Below are 14,072 nucleotides of genomic sequence, written 5' to 3' on the forward strand. Positions count from 1 at the left end.
CAACAGCTGGCTCTAGACAGGGAATCTTTAGACTTAGAAAAAGAAAGACAGAGGTTGGGGTTTGGACCCCATGGTGGCAGCAGCAGTATTCCAGATAGTAATCCTGTGAAAGAGCATGATTCTAGGAATCTGCATAAGATAGTTCCCCCTTACAAGGAGGGGGATGACATTAACAAGTGGTTTGCTGCACTTGAGAGGGCCTGTGTTGTACAGGGGGTCCCTCAAAGGCAGTGGGCTGCTATCCTATGGCTATCTTTCAGTGGAAAGGGTAGGGATAGGCTCCTTACTGTGAAGAAAAGTGATGCCAATAATTTTACAGTTTTGAAGAATGCACTCTTGGATAGATTTGGCTTAACCACTGGACAGTTCAGGATTAAGTTCAGAGAAACCAGAAAAGAGTCCTCACAAGACTGGGTAGACTTTGTTGACTATTCAGTAAAGGCCTTGGAGGGGTGGTTACATGGCAGTAAAGTTTCTGACTATGAAAGCCTGTACAATCTAATCTTGAGAGAGCATATTCGGAATAACTGTGTGTCTGATTTGTTACACCAATATCTAGTGGACTCAGATCTGACCTCTCCCCAAGAATTGGGAAAGAGGGCAGACAAATGGGTCAGAACAAGAGTGAACAGAAAAGTTCATACAGGGGGTGACAAGGATGGCAAGAAGAAGGATGGTAAGTCTTCAGACAAGGGTGGGGACAAATCTAAAAATGAGTCTTCATCAGGCCCACAAAAGCACTCTGGTGGGGGTGGTGGGCCCAAATCCTCTTCTAATCAAGTAAAGAAACCATGGTGCTATTTATGTAAAGTAAAAGGCCATTGGACAACTGATACCAGTTGTCCAAAGAAAAGTACCACGCCTCCCACTACCACAACCCCTACTGCTACACCTAGTGCCCCTAGTAATAGCAGTGGTGGTGGGAGCAAACCTACTAATAGCCAATCCAAGGGAGTAGCTGGGCTCACTTTTGGTAATTTAGTTGGGGTTGGTCTTGTTAGGGAGACCACAGAGACTGTGCTAGTCTCTGAAGGTGCCATTGATTTGGCCACCTTGGTTGCTTGTCCCCTTAATATGGATAAGTAAAAAGCAACTTCCCCTAATCAATGGTGTTGAGGTTCAGGCCTACAGGGACACAGGTGCCAGTGTTACCATGGTAATAGAGAAACTGGTACACCCTGAACAACACCTACTTGGTCACCAATACCAAGTGACTGATGCTCATAACAACACTCTTAGCCACCCCATGGCTGTTGTAAATCTCAACTGGGGGAGGGGGGTTACTGGTCCAAAGAAAGTTGTGGTTGCCTCAGAATTACCTGTAGACTGTCTACTAGGGAATAATTTAGAGACATCAGCTTGGGCAGAAGTGGAGTTGGAGGCTCATGCAGCAATGCTGGGCATTCCTGGGCATATTTTTGCTTTAACCAGGGCTCAGGCCAAAAAGCAAAAAGGACAGGGTGACTTGGATCCTGGAACAATGGACCAAGTGCTCCCTAAAGCTAGGGTTAGTAAGGGTAAATCCCTACCCACTATCCCTCCCTCTACAGATGATTCAACTTCTGAGGAAGAAGAATTTCCCCCCTGTGCAGAACCTTCACCAGAGGAGCTGGCAGCAGACACTGCTAAGCTTTTGGGTGGAGGGGGGCCTGCCAGGGAGGAGCTGAGTTCCAGCAAACCTGTCCCACATTAGAGGGTCTAAGACAGCAAGCTGTCAAACAGCAAAATGGGGATGTCAGTGACTCACATAGAGTTTACTGGGAGGACAACCTCTTGTATACAGAGGCAAGGGACCCTAAACCTGGAGCAGCCAGGAGATTGGCCATTCCCCTGCAATACAGAGAGTTCCTCCTAACTCTAGCCCACGACATTCCCTTGGCTGGACATTTAGGGCAAATTAAAACATGGGAAAGGCTTGTCCCCCTGTTTCATTGGCCTAGAATGTCAGAGGACACAAAAGATTTTTGTAAGTCCTGTGTCACCTGTCAAGCCAGTGGCAAGACTGGTGGCACCCCAAAGGCTCCCCTTATTCCACTGCCTGTGGTTGGGGTTCCCTTTGAAAGGGTAGGGGTTGACATAGTTGGCCCCCTTGACCCTCCTACTGCTTCAGGCAATAGGTTTATCTTGGTGGTAGTGGACCATGCCACAAGATATCCTAAAGCTATTCCTCTTAGGACCACTACAGCACCTGCAGTGGCAAAGGCCCTCATGGGAATCTTTTCCAGGGTGGGTTTCCCAAAAGAGGTGGTATCAGACAGGGGTAGCAACTTTACGTCTGCATACTTGAAGGCCATGTGGAAGGAATGTGGTGTAACATACACATTCACCACACCTTATCATCCACAAATAAATGGACTGGCAGAGAGGTTTAATAAAACTCTCAAAGGAATGATAATGGGACTCCCTGAAAAACTCAGGAGGAGATGGGATGTCCTGTTACCTTGCCTCCTTTTTGCTTACAGGGAGGTACCCCAGAAAGGAGTGGGCTTCAGCCCCTTTGAACTCCTATTTGGACACCCTGTAAGAGGTCCTCTAACACTTGTAAAGGAGGGTTGGGAACAACCTTTAAAAGCTCCTAAGCAAGACATAGTGGACTATGTACTCAGCCTAAGATCCAGAATGGCAGAATACATGAAAAAGGCCAGTAAAAACCTTCAGGCCATCCAAGAGCTCCAAAAGCAATGGCATGACCAGAAGGCTGTTCTGATTCAGTACCAACCAGGACAGAAGGTGTGGGTCTTGGAGCCTGTGGCCCCAAGAGCACTCCAAGACAAATGGAGTGGGCCCCACATCATTGTTGAAAAGAAGGGAGAAGTCACCTACTTGGTTGACTTGGGCACTGCCAGGAGTCCCCTTAGGGTGCTCCATGTCAATCGCCTAAAACCCTACTATGACAGGGCTGATCTCACCCTGCTCATGGCAACAGATGAGGGACAGGAAGAAGAGAGTGACCCTCTCCCTGATCTCTTCTCCTCCACAGAACAAGATGCTCTAGTGGAAGGTATAGTGTTAGCAGACTGTCTTACTGCTGAGCAGAAAGACCACTGCATAAATCTCCTGGGTCAGTTTTCTGAACTCTTTTCTACTGTGCCAGGCACCACATCTTGGTGTGAGCACACTATAGATACTGGAGACAGCATGCCTGTCAAAAGTAAGATCTATAGGCAGCCTGACCATGTCAGGGACTGCATAAAACAAGAGGTTCAGAAAATGCTTGAACTGGGAGTGATTGAGCACTCTGAAAGCCCATGGGCCTCTCCTGTGGTGCTTGGACCAAAGCCTCACTCTAAAGATGGGAAAAGAGAAATGAGGTTTTGTGTAGATTACAGAGGTCTCAACCAGATAACAAAAACTGATGCTCACCCTATACCCAGGGCAGATGAGCTCATAGATACACTGGCATCTGCCAAGTATCTAAGCACCTTTGATTTGACTGCAGGGTATTGGCAGATCAAGTTATCAAAGGATGCTAAAGCAAAAACTGCATTTTTGACTATTGGAGGGCACTACCAATTCACAGTAATGCCCTTTGGTTTGAAAAATGCACCTGCCACTTTTCAGAGGTTGGTGAATACAGTCCTGCAAGGGTTGGAGGCCTTTAGTGCAGCATATCTAGATGATACAGCTGTCTTTAGCTCCACCTGGGATGATCACCTGGTCCACCTGTGGAAAGTTTTGGAGGCCCTGCAAAAGGCAGGCCTCACTATCAAGGCTTCAAAGTGCCAGATAGGGCAGGGGAAAGTGGTTTATCTGGGACACCTGGTAGGTGGAGACCAGATTGCACCACTTCAGGAGAAAATCCAAACTATTATAGATTGGGTTCCCCCTACAACTCAGATCCAGGTGAGAGCCTTCTTAGGCCTCACTGGGTATTACAGGAGGTTCATAAAGAACTATGGCTCCATTGCTGCCCCTCTTAATGATCTCATTTCTAAGAAAATGCCTAAAAAGGTATTGTGGAAAGCTAGCTGTCAGAAAGCTTTTGAGGAGCTGAAACAGGCCATGTGCACTGCACCTGTCCTAAAAAGCCCATGTTACTCCAAGAAATTCATTGTTCAAACTGATGCATCTGAATTAGGGGTAGGGGCAGTCTTATCACAACTCAATTCTGAGGGCCAGGATCAACCTGTTGCTTTTATCAGCAGGAGGTTGACCCCTAGAGAAAAGCGTTGGTCTGCCATAGAGAGGGAGGCCTTTGCTGTGGTCTGGGCACTGAAGAAGTTGAGGCCATACCTGTTTGGCACTCACTTCATTGTTCAGACAGACCACAAACCTCTACTTTGGCTAAAACAAATGAAAGGTGAAAACCCTAAATTGTTGAGGTGGTCCATATCTCTACAGGGAATGGACTATACAGTGGAACACAGTCCTGGGCGTACCCACTCCAATGCAGATGGACTCTCCAGATATTTCCACTTAGACAATGAAGACTCATCAGGTCATGGCTAGTCTTATTGTCCTTCGTTTTGGGGGGGGTTGTGTAGGAAAGTACCCTCTTGCCTGGCATGTTACCCCCATATTTCACTGTATATATGTTGTTTTAGTGTATGTGTCACTGGGACCCTGCCAGCCAGGGCCCCAGTGCTCATAAGTGTGCCCTGTATGTGTTCCCTCTGTGATGACTAACTGTCTCACTGAGGCTCTGCTAACCAGAACCTCAGTGGTTATGCTCTCTCTGCTTTCTAAATTGTCACTAACAGGCTAGTGACCAATTTCACCAATTCACATTGGCATACTGGAACACCCTTATAATTCCCTAGTATATGGTACTGAGGTACCCAGGGTATTGGGGTTCCAAGAGATCCCTATGGGCTGCAGCATTTCTTTTACCACCCATAGGGAGCTCTGACAATTCTTACACAGGCCTGCCACTGCAGCCTGAGTGAAATAATGCCCACATTATTTCACAGCCATTTTACACTGCACTTAAGTAACTTATAAGTCACCTATATGTCTAACCGTCACCTGGTGAAGGTTGGGTGCCAAGTTACTTAGTTGTGTGGGCACCCTGGCACTAGCCAAGGTACCCCCACATCGTTCAGGGCAAATTCCCCGGACTTTGTGAGTGCGGGGACACCATTACACACGTGCACTATACATAGGTCACTACCTATGTATAGCGTCACAATGGTAACTCCGAACATGGCCATGTAACATGTCTAAGATCATGGAATTGTCACCCCAATGCCATCCTGGCATTGGGGAGACAATTCCATGATCCCCCGGGTCTCTAGCACAGACCCGGGTACTGCCAAACTACCTTTCCCGGGGTTTTCACTGCAGCTGCTGCTGCTGCCAACCCCTCAGACAGGTTTCTGCCCTCCTGGGGTCCAGCCAGACTTGGCCCAGGAAGGCAGAACAAAGGACTTCCTCAGAGAGAGGGTGTTACGCCCTCTACCTTTGGAAATAGGTGTCAGGGCTAGGGAGGAGTAGCCTCCCCCAGCCTCTGGAAATGCTTTGATGGGCACAGATGGTGCCCATCTCTGCATAAGCCAGTCTACACCGGTTCAGGGATCCCCCAGCCCTGCTCTGGCGCGAAACTGGACAAAGGAAAGGGGAATGACCACTCCCCTGACCTGCACCTCCCTGGGGAGGTGCCCAGAGCTCCTCCAGTGTGCTCCAGACCTCTGCCATCTTGGAAACAGAGGTGCTGCTGGCACACTGGACTGCTCTGAGTGGCCAGTGCCAGCAGGTGACGTCAAAGATTCCTCCTGATAGGCTCTTACCTGTGTTGCTAGCCTATCCTCCTTCCTAAGTAGCCAAACCTCCTTTTCTGGCTATTTAGAGTCTCTGCTTTGGGGAATTCTTTAGATAACGAATGCAAGAGCTCATCAGAGTTCCTCTGCATCTCTCTCTTCACCTTCTGCCAAAGGATCGACCGCTGACTGCTCAGGACGCCTGCAAAACCGCAACAAAGTAGCAAAGATGACTACTGCAACCTTGTATCGCTGATCCTGCCGCCTTCTCGACTGTTTTCCTGGTGGTGCATGCTGTGGGGGTAGCCTGCCTCCTCTCTGCACTAGGAGCTCTGAAGAAATCTCCCGTGGGTCGACGGAATCTTCCCCCTGCAACCGCAGGCAACAAAAGACTGCATCACCGGTCCTCTGGGTCCCCTCTCAGCACGACGAGCGTGGTCCCTGGAACTCAGCAACTCTGTCCAAGTGACTCCCACAGTCCAGTGACTCTTCAGTCCAAGTTTGGTGGAGGTAAGTCCTTGCCTCCCCACGCTAGACTGCATTGCTGGGTACCGCGTGATTTGCAGCTGCTCCGGCTCCTGTGCATTCTTCCAGGATTTCCTTTGTGCACAGCCAAGCCTGGGTCCCCGACACTCTAACCTGCAGTGCACAACCTCCTGAGTTGTCCTCCGGCGTCGTGGGACTCCCTTTTGTGTCTTCAGGTGAGCTCCGGTTCACTCCTCTTCCAAGTGCCTGTTCCGGTACTTCTGCGGGTGCTGCCTGCTCCTGTGAGGGCTCCCTGACTTGCTGGGCGGCCCCTCTGTCTCCTCATCCAAATGGCGACATCCTGGTCCCTCGTGGGCCACAGCAGCATCCAAAAACCCTAACCGCGACCCTTGCAGCTAGCAAGGCTTGTTTGAGGTCTTTCTGCGTGGGAACACCTCTGCAAGCTTCTTCACGACGTGGGACATCCATCCTCCAAAGGGGAAGTTTCTAGCCCTCTTCGATCTTGCAGAATCCACAGCTTCTACCATCCGGTGGCAGCTTCTTTGCACCCTCAGCTGGCATTTCCTGGGCATCTGCCCAATCTCGACTTTGTCGCGACTCTTGGACTTGGTCCCCTTGTTCCACAGGTACTCTCGTCCGGAAATCCACTTTGGTTGCATTGCTGGTGTTGGTCTTTCTTGCAGAAATCCCTTATCACGACTTCTGTGCTCTCTGGAGAATATAGGTGCACTTTACACCTACTTTTCAGGGTCTTGGAGTGGGCTATTTTTCTCACCCTCACTGTTTTCTTACAGTCCTAGCGACCCTCTACGAGCTCACATAGGTTTGGGGTCCATACGTTATTTGCATTCCACTTTTGGAGTATATGGTTTGTGTTGCCCCTATACCTATGTGCTCCTATTGCAATACATTGTAATATTACACTGCTTGCATTACTTCCTTTTGCTATTACTGCATATTTTTGGTATTGTGTACATATATCTTGTGTATATTTGGCATCCTCATTCTGAGGGTACTCACTGAGATACTTTTGGCATGTTGTCAAAAAAAAAAAGTACCTTTATTTTTAGTATATCTGTGTATTGTGTTTTCTTATGATATTGTGCATGTGACACCAGTGGTACAGTAGGAACTTTGCATGTCTCCTAGTTCAGCCTATGCTGCTCTGCTATAGCTACCTTCTATCAGCCTAAGCTGCTAGAAACACCTCTTCTACACTAATAAGGGATAACTGGACCTGGTACAGAGTGTAAGTACCCCTTGGTACCCACTACAAGCCAGGCCAGCCTCCTACAGAAAGTGCTTTTTAATAAGAGCTATGCATTAAAATCAGGACAAACAGGACGATAATTTAAATACTGGCAGACATTGAATAAAGCTGATTTCTGTTATAATTCTATTGTGGGGATTTGTATTTGGGGGACAGGATTGAAGCAAGTGAGGACCTTCTCTTTGCCATTATAGCAGGCATTTCCCAGCGCTGTAGTTGTTGTCGGGCATGTCTTAAATGAAGGACGTGGTGCAGACGCACAGCGGATGTGCCACTGCCATGCCCAAGGTGCACCTAAGGCAAGCCCGTCTGCGCCAGTCAACGCCCTTCTGGGATCAGGGGCCAGGGATGCTGGCCTTTTTCACTCAGATAAGGTAGTTTACTCATGTGGCCAACTGTTGGCACTTCACACAATACTTTCAGACTTTTGCATGCATGCAATCGACATTAGCCTTCCACTACGGCCTTGTAACATCTGTGGTTGGTCAGCACAGCCTGGCCTAAGTCAGCCCAAGGCTTCCCCCACATCCCTCCATGTAGACTATTTAGCCAATTTTTGGTCCCTTGCCGCCCATAAGTTTGACTTATTTGATTTCTTACTTGACTCTAGTCCTGATGCACTGTTCTAACTGAGAAGTGGCTGTCAGAGGACTCTGAGCCCGATGTTGTAGGCAGGGTAAAACTGGCAGTGGGATCGCAATTTTCCATAGGGATTCATTTAATTGCACATCAGCTGCATCCATCATTCCTAACTGTGAGAGCTTGGCTTTCGCTCTAACGCTGTGTCCCACCTTTTCCTTCACCTGAGTTCTCCTATGCAAACCCCCTGGCCACTATGCTCAGTTCATTCAAGCTCTTCCGGAGGTAATTGTCGGGCTAGCTATGGATAGGACTAATTTCACTGTACTCTGTGATTTCAGTCTCTTGTGGACGACTCGAATAACAATGCCTTCAAAACGTTAATCCATGATAATGGCCTTCCCACAGCTGCTCCAGTTAGCTGAGGGCCCGACTCACGATAAGACCATACCATTGACCTTGTCTTTAATAATATTAGGAACCTACTGCTCAAACCCCTCTTCCCTTGACCTGGTTTGATCATTTCCTTATTCATTTTACCCTACCCATATCTTCCCCTCCAGACCCCTTTCCTTGGCTAAACAACTGGACCGAGCTTGGTCCAAACTCAGTCTGCAGAATTGGAAACCTCTAAACCTGATCCTGCAGATGACGTTGATCTAGCCACACACCAGTTTAATGAGTGGTTGACCTACTCGTTGGCTGTAGACTTTCTGGTGAAATGGCAAAGAGACACTCACTACCCCCTTGGTTCACCGCCCATTTAACGTCTTAGAAGAAAGAATGCAAGCACCTAGAAAGAAGATGGAGAAAGACATATGATGTGATTAGTAAAATATAATATAGGAATGCTATTAGGCTTTATCACATGGAGAGCAAAGTTTCTCAAGCTGCCTTTTACTTCACCAAAACCCCCAACTCCTCCAATTCTCCCAAAGAAATCTTTACGATTGTCAAACCTATCCCTGCACCTACAGCACAGCCCTACTTCGATGGCATTGGTAGAGCACTGTGACAAATTGGCCTATTTCTTCCAGAAAAAAAATCAGGGATATCTATTCCTCCTTCTCGAACACTCCTGATCTAGCAGATTCTGGCCCCAGTTAACCTCTTCAGGGTCCACAAGAGTGTTCTCTTTCGGCTTTTCCGCATCTCACGTTGAGCGCGGTCAAGGAACTCTTAAATACTGTAAAATTAGGTCTCTCCCCTAGATCCTGCTCCTCTTTACATCCTTCGCCAAGGGTCTGACGTTATTGCCACAGTACTAACAGATCTACTTAATCTCTCCCTGTACTGTTGGTTTCTCACCAGTGTAAACTTGCACTTATTAAGCCACTCTTGAAGAAACCCAATTTAGACCCTTCTAACTTGAGCAACTATAGGCCTCTCTCCCTGTTACCTGGAGTTTCTAAGTTGCTAGAAAAACATGTAAACAAAAATCTCTCAGCTTTCCTTGAATTGAAGGAATTTCTTCACTCCACTCAGATGGGCTTCTGCCCACTACATAGCACAGAAACAGTGCTGTTGGCAGTGGTTGAGGAACTCAGGTGCCTCCTAGATCAAGTAGGATCTGAAGCTATTATCTTGTTGAATCTCAGTGCAGCTTTCAATACCATGAACCATCTCACTCTTTTGCAAAGATTTGCCACAGTGCTGCACATCTTCTGATGAACATTTCTAAGCATCATTTGGCCACCTAGGCTCTGAGCGACCTACACTGGCTTCCTGTGGAACTCCAAGTGCAGTTTAAGTCCCTCTACATCATGCATAGGGCAATTAAAAATATGGGCCCCTTTTTGTTAAGATCTCTAGACTCCCCATATCTCCCTGGGAGAGCCCACCGATCTTCGTCAGCCAACTTACTGAAGTGCCCTAATATTTGCAGATCCCTCTGGGATGGCAGATCCATGTCCTTTCTGGCCCCCAGACTCTGGAAGACTCTACCTCTGGAAGTGCATCTTCTGGAGTGTGAGCTTCCCTTCCGCAAGGCCTTTAAGACCTGGCTTTTTGGTGACTGAATCTCCTCATCAGCACTATTCTGACCACCCATTCTGTCTATGGCAGCGCTGGAAGGCCCCCGGGTAGTCATGCGCTATATAAGATCACATAGAATAGAATAGAATAGAATACAATAGAGAGAGAGCAGGACTGTTCAATTACTTGCATCAAATGTTCAAATCTATTTGATATTTATATACAAGTGTCTGCTTTAGATCCATTTGTGGTGATGCTAGCTGTTTAGACAACATTTTGAGGAATTCTCTTCCTATAAATAGATTTGTAGTTTCATACTGTGATGCGAAGAGCTGTTCATTAAGAAGAGGACATTGGAGGTCTAATCAATGAATGTTTCTTTATAATAAATTGCCAGATTGTTTCCTTGATAAGATATTGGCTTAGCCCTAGAAGTAATATAATGAATTGCATCCTGGAAATAAGAGTCTTTGATACTTTCATTTGCTCTAAAGTACCAGATTGCAACAATTTTGCTAATAATAAATTGATATGTACTGTTCTTACCTTTATACTTTGTACAATTTTGCTGATGATAAATTTATATGTACTGTTCTTGCTTCTAGACTCTCCGATAGCTCCCTCTGTCCTCAGCGGGTCCTCAGCTGCTCATGCTGTCATCCTCATTGCTACAAGCCGGCTGGGCACCTAGACTGTTGTTCTCCAGTGATAGCCTTTTTGCAACAATGGGGTAGGATATGGTCCCCCTTCTCATTCCTTCCAGACTCGCATAGATAAATATGCCACAAGTCTCAGGATGACCCCTCCTACCTCTGGCATGACATCCAGGAGCAATTTACCCATCTGTACCAGAGATCTTCCCAGAGTCCTCCAGGCTATCCGTGCATCCCAGACTGTGGTGAAAGCCAAGATTCATGAGGTCCATGATGATGTGGTGCTTTCGTGCCAATGCATACTCAATGTTACCGACAGACTTACTGACGCTGAAGAACGCCTTTCAACTTTTAACTGAACTCAAAGCCAAAGAGTCCTGCCTTCTGTCCAATCTGCAGAGCTACATAATCGGGAAGAGGGTGCAGAAAATAGATTGCTAATTAATACCCTGAGATTGCTCAGGTTTTCCAGAGGTGATAGAGGTGCCATATCACACTGCATTCCTGGAACGTTGGATTACGTCATGGATCGCAAAAGATAAGTATCTAACAGGTTTGTGGTGGAACAGGCACTTAGGGAGCTGATGCCCAAGCCTCCCCTAGTGGCCCTACGTAGACTCATAATCGGCTGCATCCTCAACTTCCGGGACAGAGACTCCATCCTGCAGGTGGTGAGGCACCTCCCAGACCTGCACTGCACGGACACCAAGATACTGATATTTCTGGATGACACTAGAGAGGTACAGGCCAGAAGACGGTCATATGCAGCGGTCATGCAAAAGCAGAAGGCATTTAACCTCTCCCACATGCTTCTGTTTCCTGCACGGCTGAAGGTGATCTACAGTGGAAAAAACATTTTTATTAATGTGCCAGAGTGTCAGAGGTGGCATTGGACTGGCTCACAGACTAGAAGCAGCTCTGTTCCCTGCACCCACGCACTGATATCCCTGTCTAGCAGAGAAGCAATCTCAGCCGAAAAAGTCCACCACTGCCAAGGTAAGACGGTGATTTGGACTTGCTTCCACAAGGAAGGGAGCGGAACAGAGACTGGCTCGCTCTCTGGGGGTCAGACAAATCAGGGACCCAGCTGAAGTACCACTGCTGCCTCCCCCAGGCTTATACTCGAGGGGGTGCCCCCAGAGGGCTCTGTTGTTCTTTACCCTGCCAAAGAAGATGAGAAAGTGTCCTCATGCCCTGTGACATGATCCGGAGCACCAACGGCATAAGGAAACTGAGGAAAACCGGAGCTGCTGCTGACATATTTTCTTTTCCGAGGAACTGACTGCAATGAGATCCTGCAAACAGGAGCAATCCACCACTTTACGTTCAATATATAATGTTATGGGGTTATGTTTGTGTTCTGAAGGCGGCAGATGTTTCTATGTGGAAGTATGGGGTGGGGTTGTTGGGTGCAGGGGATTTGTCTTCATTTGTTTTGTGTCAGCTTGGTTATTTGGGATTTTTTTGACTGATTTAATCCACCACACCAACACACACGCTGTTTCCACTGCACCAACACATTTGCAGAGGGCACTCCACCATTTGGTCACACGATATCCACAGGGCATTACACACGATTTCTGTTTTCACTGCACATCTGCACAGAAGTTCAGGTACTATTTTTCTGCTAGACTGAATCAAGCATCCTGTGGTCTTTCGTTACGGCCATTGCTTCTTCCTGCCATTCTGATGCACCAAGAGGGAACCCAATTCCCCTTCTTGCTCCATCAAGGATATGATAGAGTTTATCACGGTGGTTACAGGCAGGGCTCCCGAGAAGTGGGGAATCTTCTACACCGGTCATTCCCCTTGGTGGTCAAAGCTGTGCTACCTGATCCCCAGGGCCACTACAGTGTCCTCTACCTTGTCCATGAGGGTGGGTTGGAGGGTCATGGCCTAAATCATCTCTCTCTATGTCCCTCTTTTGACGATGGAGTCCCTCTTTCAGACTCTCATGAACCTCATCTCAGCACTCCCTGATGTGGTTCACGGAGCATTTCACACGCCTTCTGTTTTCCCCTTCTGTTTTCACTGCACATCTGCACGGAAGTTCGGGTACTATCGTGCTGCTTGACCAGATCTAGCATTATGCAGTCCTTCATTATGCCTATCGCTTTCTTCCTGCCTTTTTGATGCACCAAGAGACACACCTGCTGGGTACCTACTTTGGGCGATGGAGTCCCTCTTTCAGACTCTCATGAATCTCATCACTCCCTGAGGGGTAAGTAAAGTAAATCAAAGCAGGCTCAGCTTCCCAAGAAGGAAAGTTCCCTATAACTAGACTAGGAAAGTTGGGGACAAGGCAGGCAGAGGGTGTCAGCATGGAAAGTGTCTTATGGCAAAACCAAACAAAGATTCAGTCAAGCAAGTGGGGAAGGTATTTGCCCATGAGTCTAACTCTTTCAGGTGAGAGAAAAAGACATCATCTCTAAAGGGAGTAAGGAAAGTATCTCCTACCTGTACAGTTCTTAATTTCAATCTTCTTGTTGAAAAAATACACCTCTACACAGTGCTTGAAATGGAAAACTTAAAGTGCAGGTACAGTGTGCCAGAGTACCTGCTTGTTTCCGAGAACTGCTGATACTCTCCAATTAAGAGTATTATGTTTTTGTTGAGATGTTCTGGTTCTCTCCCTCTCAAAATAAAAAAGTGCCGGTACTCAGTACCGGACAGTACCGGCCCATTTAAAGCACTGCCTCTACACCGGTCCCACGAAGAGAACCAATCGAGATCGGACACATTACGATAATATAACTCCAGTTCTTTTCCACTCTTAACTCACAATGGAGCCTCTGCAAAACTATCTTTGCCTTGATATCTAGGGCTACATGATACAATTTTTTCAGGATGTTCTTATTCTCAGGTGCTTGCTCATTTTTTTGTTCTCCGAGGAACATACAAAGATAAACATTTACATGAAAAGTCAAACAAGAGTTATATTAAATGTTCGCTGGTACAGCTTTGTATAGCTCTGTAACAAGAAAGAGGGAAAATACATGATGATCAGTTAATGTGTCAGCTAAACATTCACTGTTTGAAATTGAGGCCTATATTAGCTTTGGTTAGCTTTACTATGAATCTCACACATTAAATACATTTGCCTGATGCAGACTAATGTAAATGAACGCAAAATCATTTAATTGAAAAAAGTTCCCATCAGATCCCCCATCTGGTGATGTCATCACAAATTACATTCATAAATCACTTTGAAACTGCACTTCATATACAGTTGTTGACCTCCACAGCTTACATCAAGACTTCTCTAAATCCCCCAGTTTGTCCTAAGTATGCCTATGCTACTCCTCAAGCTCTACCTATTCTCTTTCTTTTTCTCCCATTCCTTTTTTTCAGCTCTCTTCCATTACATTAGACCCACTCTTTGCAGTTATCAGTTTAATTCTCCTGATGAAAAAA

At 46.9% G+C, this 14,072-nt stretch overlaps 1 long non-coding RNA gene across 1 annotated transcript in view; it reads left to right on the top strand.

Annotated features, from left to right (window-relative positions):
- The window catches only part of LOC138300698 (uncharacterized), a 51,126-nt gene extending 37,357 nt beyond the window's left edge, over window positions 1-13,769 (top strand). The window contains exon 2 of the long non-coding RNA XR_011204986.1: window positions 10,611-13,769. This is a non-coding gene — a long non-coding RNA (uncharacterized lncRNA). The remainder of the gene's footprint in view (window positions 1-10,610) is intronic.
- The last annotated feature ends 303 nt before the right edge of the window (window positions 13,770-14,072 follow it).

Source organism: Pleurodeles waltl, chromosome 6 (assembly GCF_031143425.1).
Source record: "Pleurodeles waltl isolate 20211129_DDA chromosome 6, aPleWal1.hap1.20221129, whole genome shotgun sequence".
Classification (NCBI taxonomy): Eukaryota; Metazoa; Chordata; class Amphibia; order Caudata; family Salamandridae; genus Pleurodeles; species Pleurodeles waltl.